Consider the following 12,856-nt stretch of genomic DNA (forward strand, 5'->3'; position numbering starts at 1 on the left):
TTGTTCTTGTGGTTGTTCTGTTACATCAAGTTCACTCAACTTCTGGCCGATCGCCACTGATGCTGCTCCTCCTTTATTATGAGCTAATATTATTACAGAGAGCTGTTTGAAATCTTTCAGTAGTTTCATACCTAAATTTAAAGCAGGCTCTGCCCCGTATTCATTTTGAATCTGTTTCAGGACGTCTGGTATTACAGCCCTAGAAGTGGTGCAGACCTCCAGATGTGGTGTGATCCCCACTGGTAAACAGATTGTTAAAATTCTGTGTTTCTCATTAAGGCTAGAATTAGGAAATATTGCTTCTATTTGAGTCATTTTTTGAGCTACCCAGAATGGAATTTGTTCACGTTTTGTGGGTAATTTACCTATGACTGGGTGTAAAGTCTGTGGTGTAATTTTTAGTGTATTCCCCTGGTGAGAGGTATGTTGTGGAATAACTACTGGTGGTTGGACTGTAAAAGTCCGCGTGACATATTGAACCAATTGTCTGAAAATGTAGATTAACTCTTTTAGTTGAGTTAGTAACTCTTCATCTGACTTTTCTTCAATGTCAGGATGTGGTGTATAGCCGGCTAAAATCTGCCATGTTGCTCCTGGTCTACCTAGTGGACCAAGCCTGGTAATGTGATTTAAATGTTTTAGGGCGCCTTTAAACCAGAGCTCATGCTCCTGGTATGTGAGTGGAAATTCAATATCCTCAAAAGGAATATATTCCTCTGGTGGTTCATCTTCTTTGTAGAAGTGAAACATATGTGTTACTGGATTTGCTTCTGGGAAGACTATCCATGAATAGAATACCTCTGTCTGGTGATATTCATGTGCCTCCATAACAAAAACTGCCCTGCCACCTCTTGATGTTAGGCCATGTTTTATAAGTTTTATAGTGATGGCTTTCCTTATATTAGGAGGAATGATTATAGCATTCTCATAGGTTTCTTGGAAACCTGTTAGGTTGAAAGCTGGTACGGCGTTTTCACGTTTTAGTGGAGAAGTGTGGCTCACTGGTTAGAAGTGGCAGACCCTGAAGGAGAGATCAGGCCTGGGACCCGTATTTATTTATTTATTTATTTATTATTTATTTATTTAGTAGTTTGTAGAGTGCACAGCTACCTCCGACGGAGGTGTCCCGGCGCTGAAGACAATATCTCTGAAGGTTAAGGGGATCGGTGGGGTGCAGAGGGAGTGGGTAGATTAAACAAGGGTGAAGAGCCAGGTTTTAGTTTTTTCCAAAACAGGGGTTCAGAGGTCAAGAATCTTAGTTCCACAGTTTGGATGTGGCCACTGCGAAGGCCCTTCCTCCCGTTCGTGCAAGACGAAAATGGGGGCAAATCATAAGATGGAGATGGTTTGATCTAAGATTACGGGGTGCTAGTGAGAATTTTATTCTGCGTTGCAGATATGTAGGCCCTCGATCATTGAGAGCTCTAAAAGCCAGGGTTAAGGCTTTGAATTGGATGCGTAATCTCACTGGGAGCCAGTGTAGTTTAATCAGATGGGGTGAGATGGAGTGACGGTAGGGGATATTGCAAATCAGCCTGGCAGCCGCGTTTTGAACTGTTTGCAGTTGATTTATAAGATACGCTGGGGCTCCGACATATAGACTATTTGCGTAGTCCAGATGCGCGGTGATGAGGGAGTAGACTACTGTCTTGCGTGAGTCTAGTGGCAGATAAGGTATGATTTTTTTAATCATACGGAGTTTTCCGAAGCAGGATGAGGTGACTTTGTTAATTTGAGTCTTGCAGGAGAGGGCAGTGTCAAATTGAAAGCCTAGGTTCCTGGCAGCTTGGACTGGTACCGGGGGTGGATTTAGTTCAGTCGGCCACCAGAGAATGGGAGGAGTCGGAGATTTCTGATTAAAAAAGAGGACCTCCATCTTGTCTGTATTAAGTTTTAAGTTATTAGAGGACATCCAGGTGGCAATGTCCATCATGCAGTGGCGGAAGTTATGAAATGAGTGTTCGGAGTGGTCCTTAAAAGAGAACACAAGCTGGGTGTCGTCAGCGTAAAAAATTACTCTGACGCCCCAGGATTCTACCACTTTAGCCAGTGGTTTTAAATATACATTAAATAGAAGTGGGCTGAGAGCCGAGCCCTGTGGAACTCCCCAAATCAGAGGTTTCTTAGTGGATAGGAAGGAGCCCAGCATCACCTGTTGAAGTCTGTCCGTAAGGAAAGATTTGATCCAGGCGAGGGGAATTCCACTGACTCCTACCTCTTGCAGACGAGTAAGCAGTGTGTCTTGGGAGATAGTGTCAAATGCTGCGGATAGGTCGAGGAGGACCAACATGGCCTCCTCTCCCCTATCCGTACACTCCCGAATTGACTCAGCTACCTCAAGTAGCGCTGACTCGGTACCGAAGTCCGGTCTGAATCCTGATTGGGAATCATGGAACAGTGAATTGGACTCCAGGTAGTTAGACAGTTGCTCCTTCACCACTTTCTCAAGCACTTTGGCAGGTTTAGGCAGGAGCGAGATTGGACAGTAATTGCTTAGGCAGGTTGAGTTGACGCCTGCTTTTTTTAAAATTGGGATTAGCATTGCATGTTTCCAGGCAATAGGCACAACTCCTGAGTGTAAGGAGGAATTCCAGATTTCAAGTAGGGGATCAATAACTAAAGGGGCAATTTTCGTTCAAGATTAAGGCCGGGGCTGGGTCCAGTGGAGAGGCTGATTTACATTTCAAGCATAGATTCAGGGCGTGCTCCTTGGTAAGTGGGGCAAAAGGCGTGAATGCATTCGTGGAGATGGTAGTAGACACTTCCGTAGTCACGGTACCATTCTGAAGAATGTTTGCCGCAATGTTTGCAATTTTGTTGGCAAAAAAGTCTGATAGGTCTTCACTCAGTGCTTGGGAAGGGATGACTGGGGCAGACAAAGCAGGGGGATTAGTGAAATCTTTAACAATTTTAAAGAGGGCTTTGGTAGAGTTTTTTTGGGGTTCAATTCCCGACGCGGCAGGGTCATGAGCTTAATGTCCGCGGACTCGATAATTCTCTCGCCTCGGCGCCTACTCTAATCATGGGTCCCACGCTGCAACTCTGGGCAATAGCTTGCTTAATCTCCACAATGGCGCCTACAACGCTGGGATGCCTGGCTTCACCTTGGGGGTGCCCAGGAAGGGCATCTCACAAGGAGAGCCAGGAAGGGTTCCACAGCGTTATACAGCGCCGGGACGCCCTGTTGCTGGGGCAGCTGTAGTATACTTTACAAGTATACTACATTTACATTTACATTTACCTGTAACTCCACTGGCCTTGCGATTATCTTCGTCTGTAATTTTGTTGACTGAAAGTTTGCAGAATAAGCTTCAAGGAAACAAAGATAATGTGCACACTATTTTGGAACACTGTATCCTTCAACGTTAAACAAATCAAAAAGCTAATGCATAGGATTTTTTGTCCTACTCAGCTATGGCAAATATTATCCCTTTTACCCACTCCAGACGTCTATTGGAGTATTACGTGAAAAGGGGTCTCTGGGAAAAGCACGACTCAGTTACTTTACTAGCTAGCATTAAATTAGTGCCTTACCAAACCGTTGGTCATCATGTAGTGTAGTTCCTATATTCCCAATAGGCTCTGCACATTGGAATAATATACTCTATAGATCTGACATAGGACAGAGGTCAATATGTCTCTATTGAGTATACTAAACTTAATTGTGTGTGGGCCAGCTAACTCAGAGGTCACTAGAAACTTTCTCGAATAAACAAGAAGGGATTAGACTCCGACAACTGCATAAACATGGCAACTTTGTTTCCCTTAAAACCAAAACAATATCTTCAGAGTCATGGAAACAATAGATAACTAGTTCACTTAGTCAATCGTGCATGCTTCCTTTCTACAGAGTTGCATAGAAATGGGGAGACAGGCGTTTCAATAAAAGGGGTTTATTGAACAGTCTTATTTCGCATGCAAAAGATAGGAACTGCAACAATCATTAGACAGAATGTGAAGTATATTGCGTACAGCACAAACAGTAATATAAAATAATACTGTAATAGCATTGTCTGTTGCTATGACATATATAAAAATACATACATAAATAACACAGGCTAAAATAATCAACTGGTATTTCTAAAACACGCCTACCCCAATGTACCTAACCTAGGTCTAGTACCAGGGAAGAAGTTGGTATTGTCTTTAGCGTAGGTTTAGTTTTGCCAAGAATTGCCAAAAATGTCTCTAGGTTCTAATCAGCTCCATACCTTTAGAATGAGAGAGGTTGGTATCTCTTTCACGGGACTCGATTTCCCAACACCCCGCAAGGGGAGTCAGATACACTGGAGCTGGATTCTCTGCAGGAGGATGACAGCTTCTGGTCAGTGTGTCAGCTGGAGAGTTGGCTTCCTTCAGTACTTGCTGTAGCGAGCTGCTTCATGCGAGTAGGTAGTCGAACTGCACCGAATCACACCGTGCATTGCTATAGCAAGTGAAGGTATATATATACCTTGAAGGTGTTTTTGGAATGCCAGTATTGACGTAAAAGTCGGGCATATGAACATCATGAATGAACCCCTAAGGAATAGATGTTCATTCATAATGATGAGTTTCTTGGAGAAATCAATATCCTGGCTAGTGTAAGTCCCTTCAGCTTAAGAGTCTGGTTTTCACTGTTCACTCTTCCTTTGGAAATTACTTGATGTGGGTAGCCAAATAGACATTTTGTGTAAAATTTATCCTTTGGCTTATATTTCCGTCAGCAATACTTTCCACATCGATGACTTTAAAACCTTAAACCTTGCTGTCTTAGGATATTTTCTCCTCCTGTTTTTGGAATCACACAGGTAACATAGTCTTCAATAAAAGACAAAACAGTCTCATCTGAATCAGTTCCAAATGTAGGTGCATCATTGATCCATAAAAGCATATGAATATGAGGAGCATCTCTAGCTTTGTAGTCTTTTCTCCCATAAAAATCAATAACTTCGCCAATAGGTGGATTGTTTTTATTACAGATAAAGGACATCATAGCTTCAAACCTATGATTAAAATATCTGCATACATTTAGAGGATGCAGGGAACACAGTTCTACAGCTGTCTTCAATTCAATATTTTCTATATTTGAATTTGCTTCTTGTAGAAATTCCAGTAAATCATCCCATGTGTACTCAGCACAGCTAAGTGTAACAAACCACGTAGCGGTTCCTAAGTTTCCTAACATACATTTTAATTCTTCATGACGATATCAATATTCACTAGTGCCAGGTTGACATGTCATCAAATTAATTAACTCTGATTCTAAATGTTCGTCTCTTCCTTCAACTTTCTCCATAAGTTCCTTTGCAGAAACATGTAAGAGATGTGTTTCCGTTTTCAATATGTAGTTGACTGCATTTGAAAGTGCGGACATATCACTCTCAAATAAAAGATGAAACAAATATGGAATACACTGATGAAATCTTGGATCTTTTGAGTACAGTCGTAAACTACAAATATTCTGCTGCTTGAATATGAACTGGTCGTTCATCATAACGTCCACCTTTTCCCGTATGGAACAGCTGTGGAAAACAACGAGCTTCCAAACTTTTTTTCCCACACACTCATGGGAGTTCCTTTTGCTTTTTTCATCTGGAAAAATTCAATAGTATCTCAATCAATCAATCAATCAATCAAGGCATTTGTAGAGCACACTACTCACCCATGAGGGTCTCAAGGTACTAAATGGTGGGGGCAGCTATTGGTCGAACAGCCAGGTCTTGAGACATCTTCTGGAGGTCAGCAGGTCCTGGGTCTGCCGCAGATGGGCGGGGAGGGTGTTCCATGTCTTTGCAGCTAGGTGGGAGAAGGATCTGCCGCCGGTGGTCGTTCCGCGAAAGTGTGGGATGGTGGTAAGGGTGAGGTCAGCGGAGCAGAACTGCTGGTTAGGGGTATAGAAGGACAGTTGTTCGTTGAGGTATGCTGGTCCGGTGTTGTGGAGTGCTTCGGGAGCGTGGATTGAGGAGTGTGAAGGTGATCCTCTTGTCGATCAGGAGTCAATGCAGATCTCTTAGGTGGGGTGGTGATGTGGCTGTGGCGGGGAGTCCAAGGATGAGGTGTACGGAGGCATTCTGTATGCATTGGAGTCTATTCTTTAGTGCGGTCATGGTTCCTGCGTAGAGGGCGTTAGCGTAGTCCAGCCAGCTGCTGACGAGTGCTTGGGTGACCGTTCTCCTAGTTTATGTGGGGATCCATCTGTAGACTTTGCGGAGCATTCAGAGGGTGTTGAAGCAGGAGGACGAGACTGCGTTGATTTGCTGGGTCATAGAGAGCGTTGAGTCTAGAATGAACCCCAGATTGCGTGTTTGGTTAGTGGGTGTCGGGGCAGCTCCCAGATAGGTAAGCCACCAGGAGTTGTCTCATGTGGAGGGGTGGATCTGAGGATGAGGACCTCCATCTTGTCTGAGTTCAGTTTTAGTCGACTGGTCTTCATCTAGTCTGCGACGGCCTTCATTCCCTCATTGAGGTTGGATTTGGCGACGGCCGGGTCTTTGGTGAGGGAGAGGATCAGCTGCGTGTCGTCGGCGTATGAGACGATGTTGAGGTGGTGCGCGCTGACGATGTTTGCGAGCGATGCCATGTAGATGTTGAAAAGGGCCGAGCTGAGGGATGTACCTTGGGGTACGCCGCAGGTGATTGTGGTGGATTCGGATCAGAACAGGGGAGGTGGACTTTCTGGGTTCTGCATGTGAGGGAGGAGGTGATCGAGTCCAAGGTTATTCCACGGATCCCAGCGTCATGGAGGCGTGTGCGTAGGGTATGGTGGCAGATGGTATCGAAGGCAGCCAAGAGGTCCAGAAGGATGAGTGCCACGGTTTTGCCCTTGTCCAGTATGGCCCTGATGTCGTCACTGGCAGCTATAATGGCAGTCTCAGTGCTGTGGTTGATTTGGTAGCCGGATTTGGAGGAGTCCAGGATGTTGTTCTCCTCCAGGAAGAGGGTCAGTTGTCTGTTGGCGGTCTCCTCAATGACTTTGGCCGGGAACGGGAGCAGTGAGATGGGTCAGAAGTTCTTGAGGTCCTTTAGGTACACCTTGGCTTTCTTAGGTTTAAAGCATTTTTATTAAGACAAAAGAAACATGGGGTAGGGGAGTAGGAGGTTAAGGTTACATACAGTACAGCGAGAAGAAGTGTGTCTCAGGAGCGTTGGTCAAAAGTAGTTCGGTGGTCCAGAAGGAAAATACAACAAATGTAAGGCAATTAGGCAGTTTGTGTAACCCTCTCGTGTACCCCAACACCCCACCCAAAGCCGAGCGCGAGTAACCATCATCCATCCATCAAGGCACAACCCAGTCCCTCCGAGCCCCCCACCCCCAATAAAGGAAAAATAAAGGAAACAACACCCTAACTCCCCCGTCCAATGGCCCCGCAATAGGATAACCCGCCCCAAACAGCCCACACCCCATCCTCTAAGATCGTATCCCCTGTGCATTCTAATCCACCGGGGCCGCCGGTGGCGTCAGCCTAAGAAGTGGAAGGTACCTCGGGCAAGTGAGTTCCCGGAATTCCGTGGACAGTAGTGCTAGGAAGGGTTGCCATAGCTCCTCAAATTGATCTACATCCCCAGCCACTGTAAGCGACATCTTCTCCATACCCAACACCTGCCAGAGTCTATGCAACCAACCAGTAATAGAGGGGACAGTGGCGGTAGGCCAGTGGACGAGAATATTCTGGACCGCTGAGCCTAGCGCAATAGCAATCTGTCTACCCCTGCGGGACTTCAACGGGTACATTAGATCATTGGGAAGGCCTAACAAAACATACGCTGGGAAGCGCGGCAGCTCAATCTCAAAGTGCTTATCTACCTCATCCAAGACCTCCTTCCAGTAAGCAGTCAGCACCGGGCAAGCCCAAAGAATGTGTGAGAGGGTACCCTCTTGTCCGCAACCCCGCCAGCACCCCTTGTCAGTGTGTTTATGCATTTCATATAGCCTCTCTGGGGTGTAATACCAATAAGTAGACACCTTAGTGAAGGTCTCCGTAAGCCCAGTGTGGTAAGCAGAGTGCCTCGCCCGATATGCAATTTTGTCCCACTCCCTATGGCTAAGTGTCCTACCCAATTCTCTGTGCCAGCGCTCCCTCCCGGGGTTATGATAGTGGAACGTCGGGGGTTGAAGGAATTTATACAAATCGGTAATTAGCTTGGCGTCCGAGGTCCGGGTCACCAACCACCGCTCATATGGTGTGATTTGGCGAGCTGCGGTGTCGCGTACCAGGGGTTGGAGAGCCCAGTGTCGGACCTGCATATAGCGCAGTCTGTCCATCTCCGTCAGGCCAAACTCCTGTCGAAGTTGTTGGAAAGGAATCACGCCTTCCGGCCCGTAGATCTGGAAAAGCGCCCTACAGCCCGCGCTCACCCAATGGGAAAAGGCTCCCGGCTCCAGGCCTGGGGCAAAGTCCGGGTTACCCACTATGGGCGTGAACGGCGAGGGGAAGGTGGTCAGTTCACGAGTCTCGCAAACCGCATCCCACACCCGCAGGGGGACCCGCGTAACAAAGGAGGCGTAGAGATTAGCAGGGCGATGCGCGCGGCGCAAGAACGGAACCTCCTGGAGGGTGCGGCCCGCCACTGCCTGGTCTTGAAAAAGCCAGTGTTTATTGGATTTCCACCTGCTCCACTCCACCAAGTATCGCAATTGCGCCGCCTGAAAGTATTTCCGGAGGTCCGGGATACCAAGACCCCCCGCCTCCGGAGCAAGCGTGGAGAGGACCCTCTTCATCCGCGTCTTGCGGCCTTGCCAAACGAAGCGGGAGATGTCAGCTTGCGTTTGCTGTATCCAACCCACAGGGGGTTGAAGAGGTAGAGCGCGGAAGAGGTACAGAATCTGGGGCAGCACCGTCATCTTAACCGCCGCGATACGACCCAGCCACGACAGCAGGCCCTTGCTCCACCGGCCAAGTTCCTCCTTGATCTTCCTGCTGAGGGAAGTGTAATTGGCTGTCACCATCTCAGGCAGTGTGGGCGCCAGCAGGATCCCCAGGTATGGCACCGTAGACGAGGACCACTGCATGGGAAAAAGACGCTGAAGGTCCCTCCTGGTGTCCGCGGCCAGTGACACGTCCAACGCCACGACTTGCTCATATTCATTTTAAAGCCGGCCACACGCGCAAAGGCGTCCAATTCCTGGACGCAAGCAGGGAGTGACCTCTTGGGGTCGTCTAGGGTCAGCAGGACATCGTCCGCATAAAGGCTGACTGTGTGGACATATTGGCCCATCTTAACCCCAATGGCGTCTGGGTTATTGCGAATCCTCTGAGCAAACGGCTCCATGTAGAGGGCGAACAAAAGCGGCGAGAGGGGACAACATTGTCTCGTACCGCGTTCAATGGCAAAACTACCGGAGCTACACCCATTGACCCGCACCGACGCTGATGGACTTTTATAACAGTTGAAGACCATGGTGCGGAACTTCTCGCCGATACCCAGTTTCCCGAGAACCAGTTCGAGGTACGGCCAATGAACTCTATCAAAGGCCTTCTCCGCATCAACTGATAGCAACATCCGCTCCCCCGGGATACGCGAGGCCTTTTCTAGTACATGCGTTACTCTCTTGGTGTTGTCCACCGTCTGCCTACCGGGTACAAAGCCAGCCTGGTCCGCCTCCACCAGTCCCGGTAGGTGTAGACCAAGCCTGGATGCTAGAATCCCTGTATATAGCTTGAGGTCAACGTTTAAGAGTGAGATGGGCCTGTACGAACCACACAAGGTCCGGTCCTTCCCGGGTTTCGGGATGACTGACACCGTGGCGTTAAGGAGGTCCGGTGGGATAGCGCCAGGCTCGGAGAAGGAGTTAAACAATCGAGTCAGGATTGGGGCCACAGCGGTGCAGAAGGTCTTATAAAACAAGGCTGTGTAGCCATCCGGGCCCGGGGCCTTACCGTGCTTCAGTCGCGCTATAGCGGAGATGACTTCCTCAACATGGATGTCCCTCTCTAGATGGTCCGCTTGGGCGGGATCCAGCACCGGGAGGGCCACTGACTCCAAATGGTCCACGGCTTCTCGCGGCGAGGAGGGCTCCCCAGCATACAGTGCTTCGTAGAAGCTGCGAAAGGATTCCGCCACTTCCGCGTCACCGGAAACAATGACCCCGTCCGTGCCTACCAGTTCCTTCACGACATTACGCTGCTGTGCAACCCGGAGCCGATGGGCCAGGAGCTTACCACACTTGTCCCCCCCTGAGTAAAAGGCGTGCTTCAGGCGCAAAGTGGCATACTCCGCCCTATCAAGATCCAGTGCTGATAGGAGCTTCCTCGCCGCTTTCAATTGCCTCCAAACTCTCGGGGCCCCTGTGCGACGGTGAACCTGCTCAAGCTCCCTGACCTGCGCAGTCAGTTCGTCCCTCTTACGCTGCCGTTCCTTATTTTCGGCTCAGGAGATGGAAATAAATTCCCCTCGGAGGACTGCTTTCAAAGCTGCCCACTGCGTTGCTTGAGAGGTGTCGGAGTTGCCGTTGTGAATCAAATAATCCTGAATGACCTCCCCCATACGTTTCACAACAGACTTCTTATGTAAAAGAGTATCGCGAAGATGCCACGTCCATCGAGAGGGAGAGGCCCCCGGCCACTTGAAAACGCCGGAAACTGGCGCGTGGTCGGATAGGGACAGGACCCCGATGTCCGCTGCCGTGGCGGCAGTGCGCAGCGGTCCACTCACCAGGAGGTAATCCAACCGCGAGTAAGTGCGATGCGCATGGGAGAAGTAGGAGTAGTCCCTATCAGTGGGGTGCATAGAGCGCCAGAGGTCGTGCAAATCCATCTCCACAATCCGATCCTTCACCGCGCGGGAAAGTTCCCCCGTCTGTGGGGAGCGTTGCGCCGACCTGTCCATAGCGGAGTCGAAAACGATGTTAAGGTCTCCCCCCAGGATAACATGGCGATCGGGCGAAGCAGTGACGTCCACCAACACTGAATCTAAGAAACGATCCTGGTGATCATTCGGGCTATAAACGGAGCCAACCGTAAAAGCTATTCCCCCTAGTCGCATGCGGTATGCAAGGAGCCTCCCTTTTTGTTCGGCATATTTATACAGAACCTCGCCTCTAAAGGAGCTAGCTAAAAGAATGGCTACACCCGCAGTCTTGGTCGCTGCTGAAGAGATGAACTGAGTGGGGAATTTGGCAGAGCGCAGCCTATGGCAATCCCTGGGCAACAAATGGGTCTCCTGCAGGAGGCATATATCCGCTTGCGTCCCCTCCAGCAATGATAGGATCGCCCTACGCTTCACAGGGTTATTCAGACCCTTAACATTAAGGGTCACTACATTCAAGGACGGCATTCCTCCCGGGGAAAAGAAGCGCTATGCAGCAGGCAAGGGAACAGCGGGCGGGGCGCATGGGGCAGGCGCGCGGAAAAGGCCTGAACAGGCCAAGCGTAGGCATGGACAACATCGGACGGGACCCCCTCAACAACAAAACAACCCTCACACCCTCCCAAAACACACTCAAGGCAACTAGCCAAAAACAAAATCGAATGTAAACACCCCATTGTCTCAGTCAAGCCCAAAAACGGGCAAGTCCGTAGAAAACAGCAAAGTGGACGTTCAGCCACTCACCTCCAACCACCCCTCCCCGACCCCCGGCCCCAAACCCAGCATCGTAGAGGCTAAGAATCTCTCCCCCCGGAGTGAATTTAGGCCGTCATGGCCACGCCATTGGAGTCGGCCAAATCCCTGGCCGCCGCCCTCAAAGCATCTGCCATGTCCGCCCTGATAGTAGGGGAATCAGGGCGACTTGCAGTTGCCGGCGACTGTCTCCTCGTCGACCTCCGTCGGCTCCGTCTCTCTGGGCGCCTCCACGACGGTGTAGCTCCGTCCTCCTCCGTGGCCGTGAGTCCCAGTACTCCACAGATGTCTTGTAGGGAGCGCAGTTGGTGTAGCACCCCGTTCCACCTAAAGATCAGACGGAAAGGGTGTCCCCAGGAGTAGGGCATCTCGTGTTCGCGCAGAAAGTCAGTGGCAATCCTGAAGGACCTGCGCTTCTGCAGCGTGATGGCGGACAGGTCTTGGTAGAGCGCTACAGGGCGCTCACTGAAAGTTAAAGGCTGCTTCTTTCGGGCCTCCGCCATGATGCGTTCTTTCAGCGGAAAGTCGGGCAAGAATGCCAAAATGTCCGGAGGGGGCGCCGATGACTGGCGCTGTCGACCCACTCTATGCGCTCTGTCAATGCGGTCAGGGAAGTCTGCTTCTTCCCCCAAGATCTCACGAAACAGGTCCTGTAGATAAGCCACCAAATCGGCCCCCTCGTCCACGGATGGGACACCCCGCACCCGCATGTTGTTCCGCCTGGACCTGTTCTCAAGGTCTTCAGAGTGGGCCTGGAGTTCGACACATTGCTCCCGGAGGCGGAGAACGTCCTGTTGAAGATGGACTATCTCTTCGTCTCGGCATTGGTCCGCCGTCTCTACTGTTTCAACTCGCTCGCCAAGGCCCTCCACCTCCCTGCGTACTTCACGGACTTCACTGGCCACCTCTCTCTTTAACGTTTGAAAGTCGTCCTTAAGTGAACTAAATAATTCCTCCATAAAGGACCTCGTGACCGGTGGCTCGCCCCCAGCCGCATCCGCCGAGGCCCGTGAGGATCCCGGCGACGGCTGTGTTCTGTTCCGCAGCTGCTGGGCCCTGCCAAGCATATCCGGCAGGGTGCGGTCCCCCTTCCTCGAGCCGCCTCTCCCAGTCATCGTGGTCACTGCAGTGGACGAGGCCCAAGTCCGGCCGCTTCAGAGTCGCCCAGTTGCCCGCGGGCGCCAGACATGGAGACCTCTCTGCAAGCCAGGGTGCTGCGTCACAAGCGACAAAATGGCGGTCCGGCCCGGGCACTACCAGTCGCGGCGCCCGGCCAGGGCGGCAACCGGGAGCCAAGCAAGGGTCTCTCGTCAGC

Source organism: Lissotriton vulgaris, chromosome 6 (genome assembly GCF_964263255.1).
Source record: "Lissotriton vulgaris chromosome 6, aLisVul1.2, whole genome shotgun sequence".
NCBI classification, from domain to species: Eukaryota; Metazoa; Chordata; class Amphibia; order Caudata; family Salamandridae; genus Lissotriton; species Lissotriton vulgaris.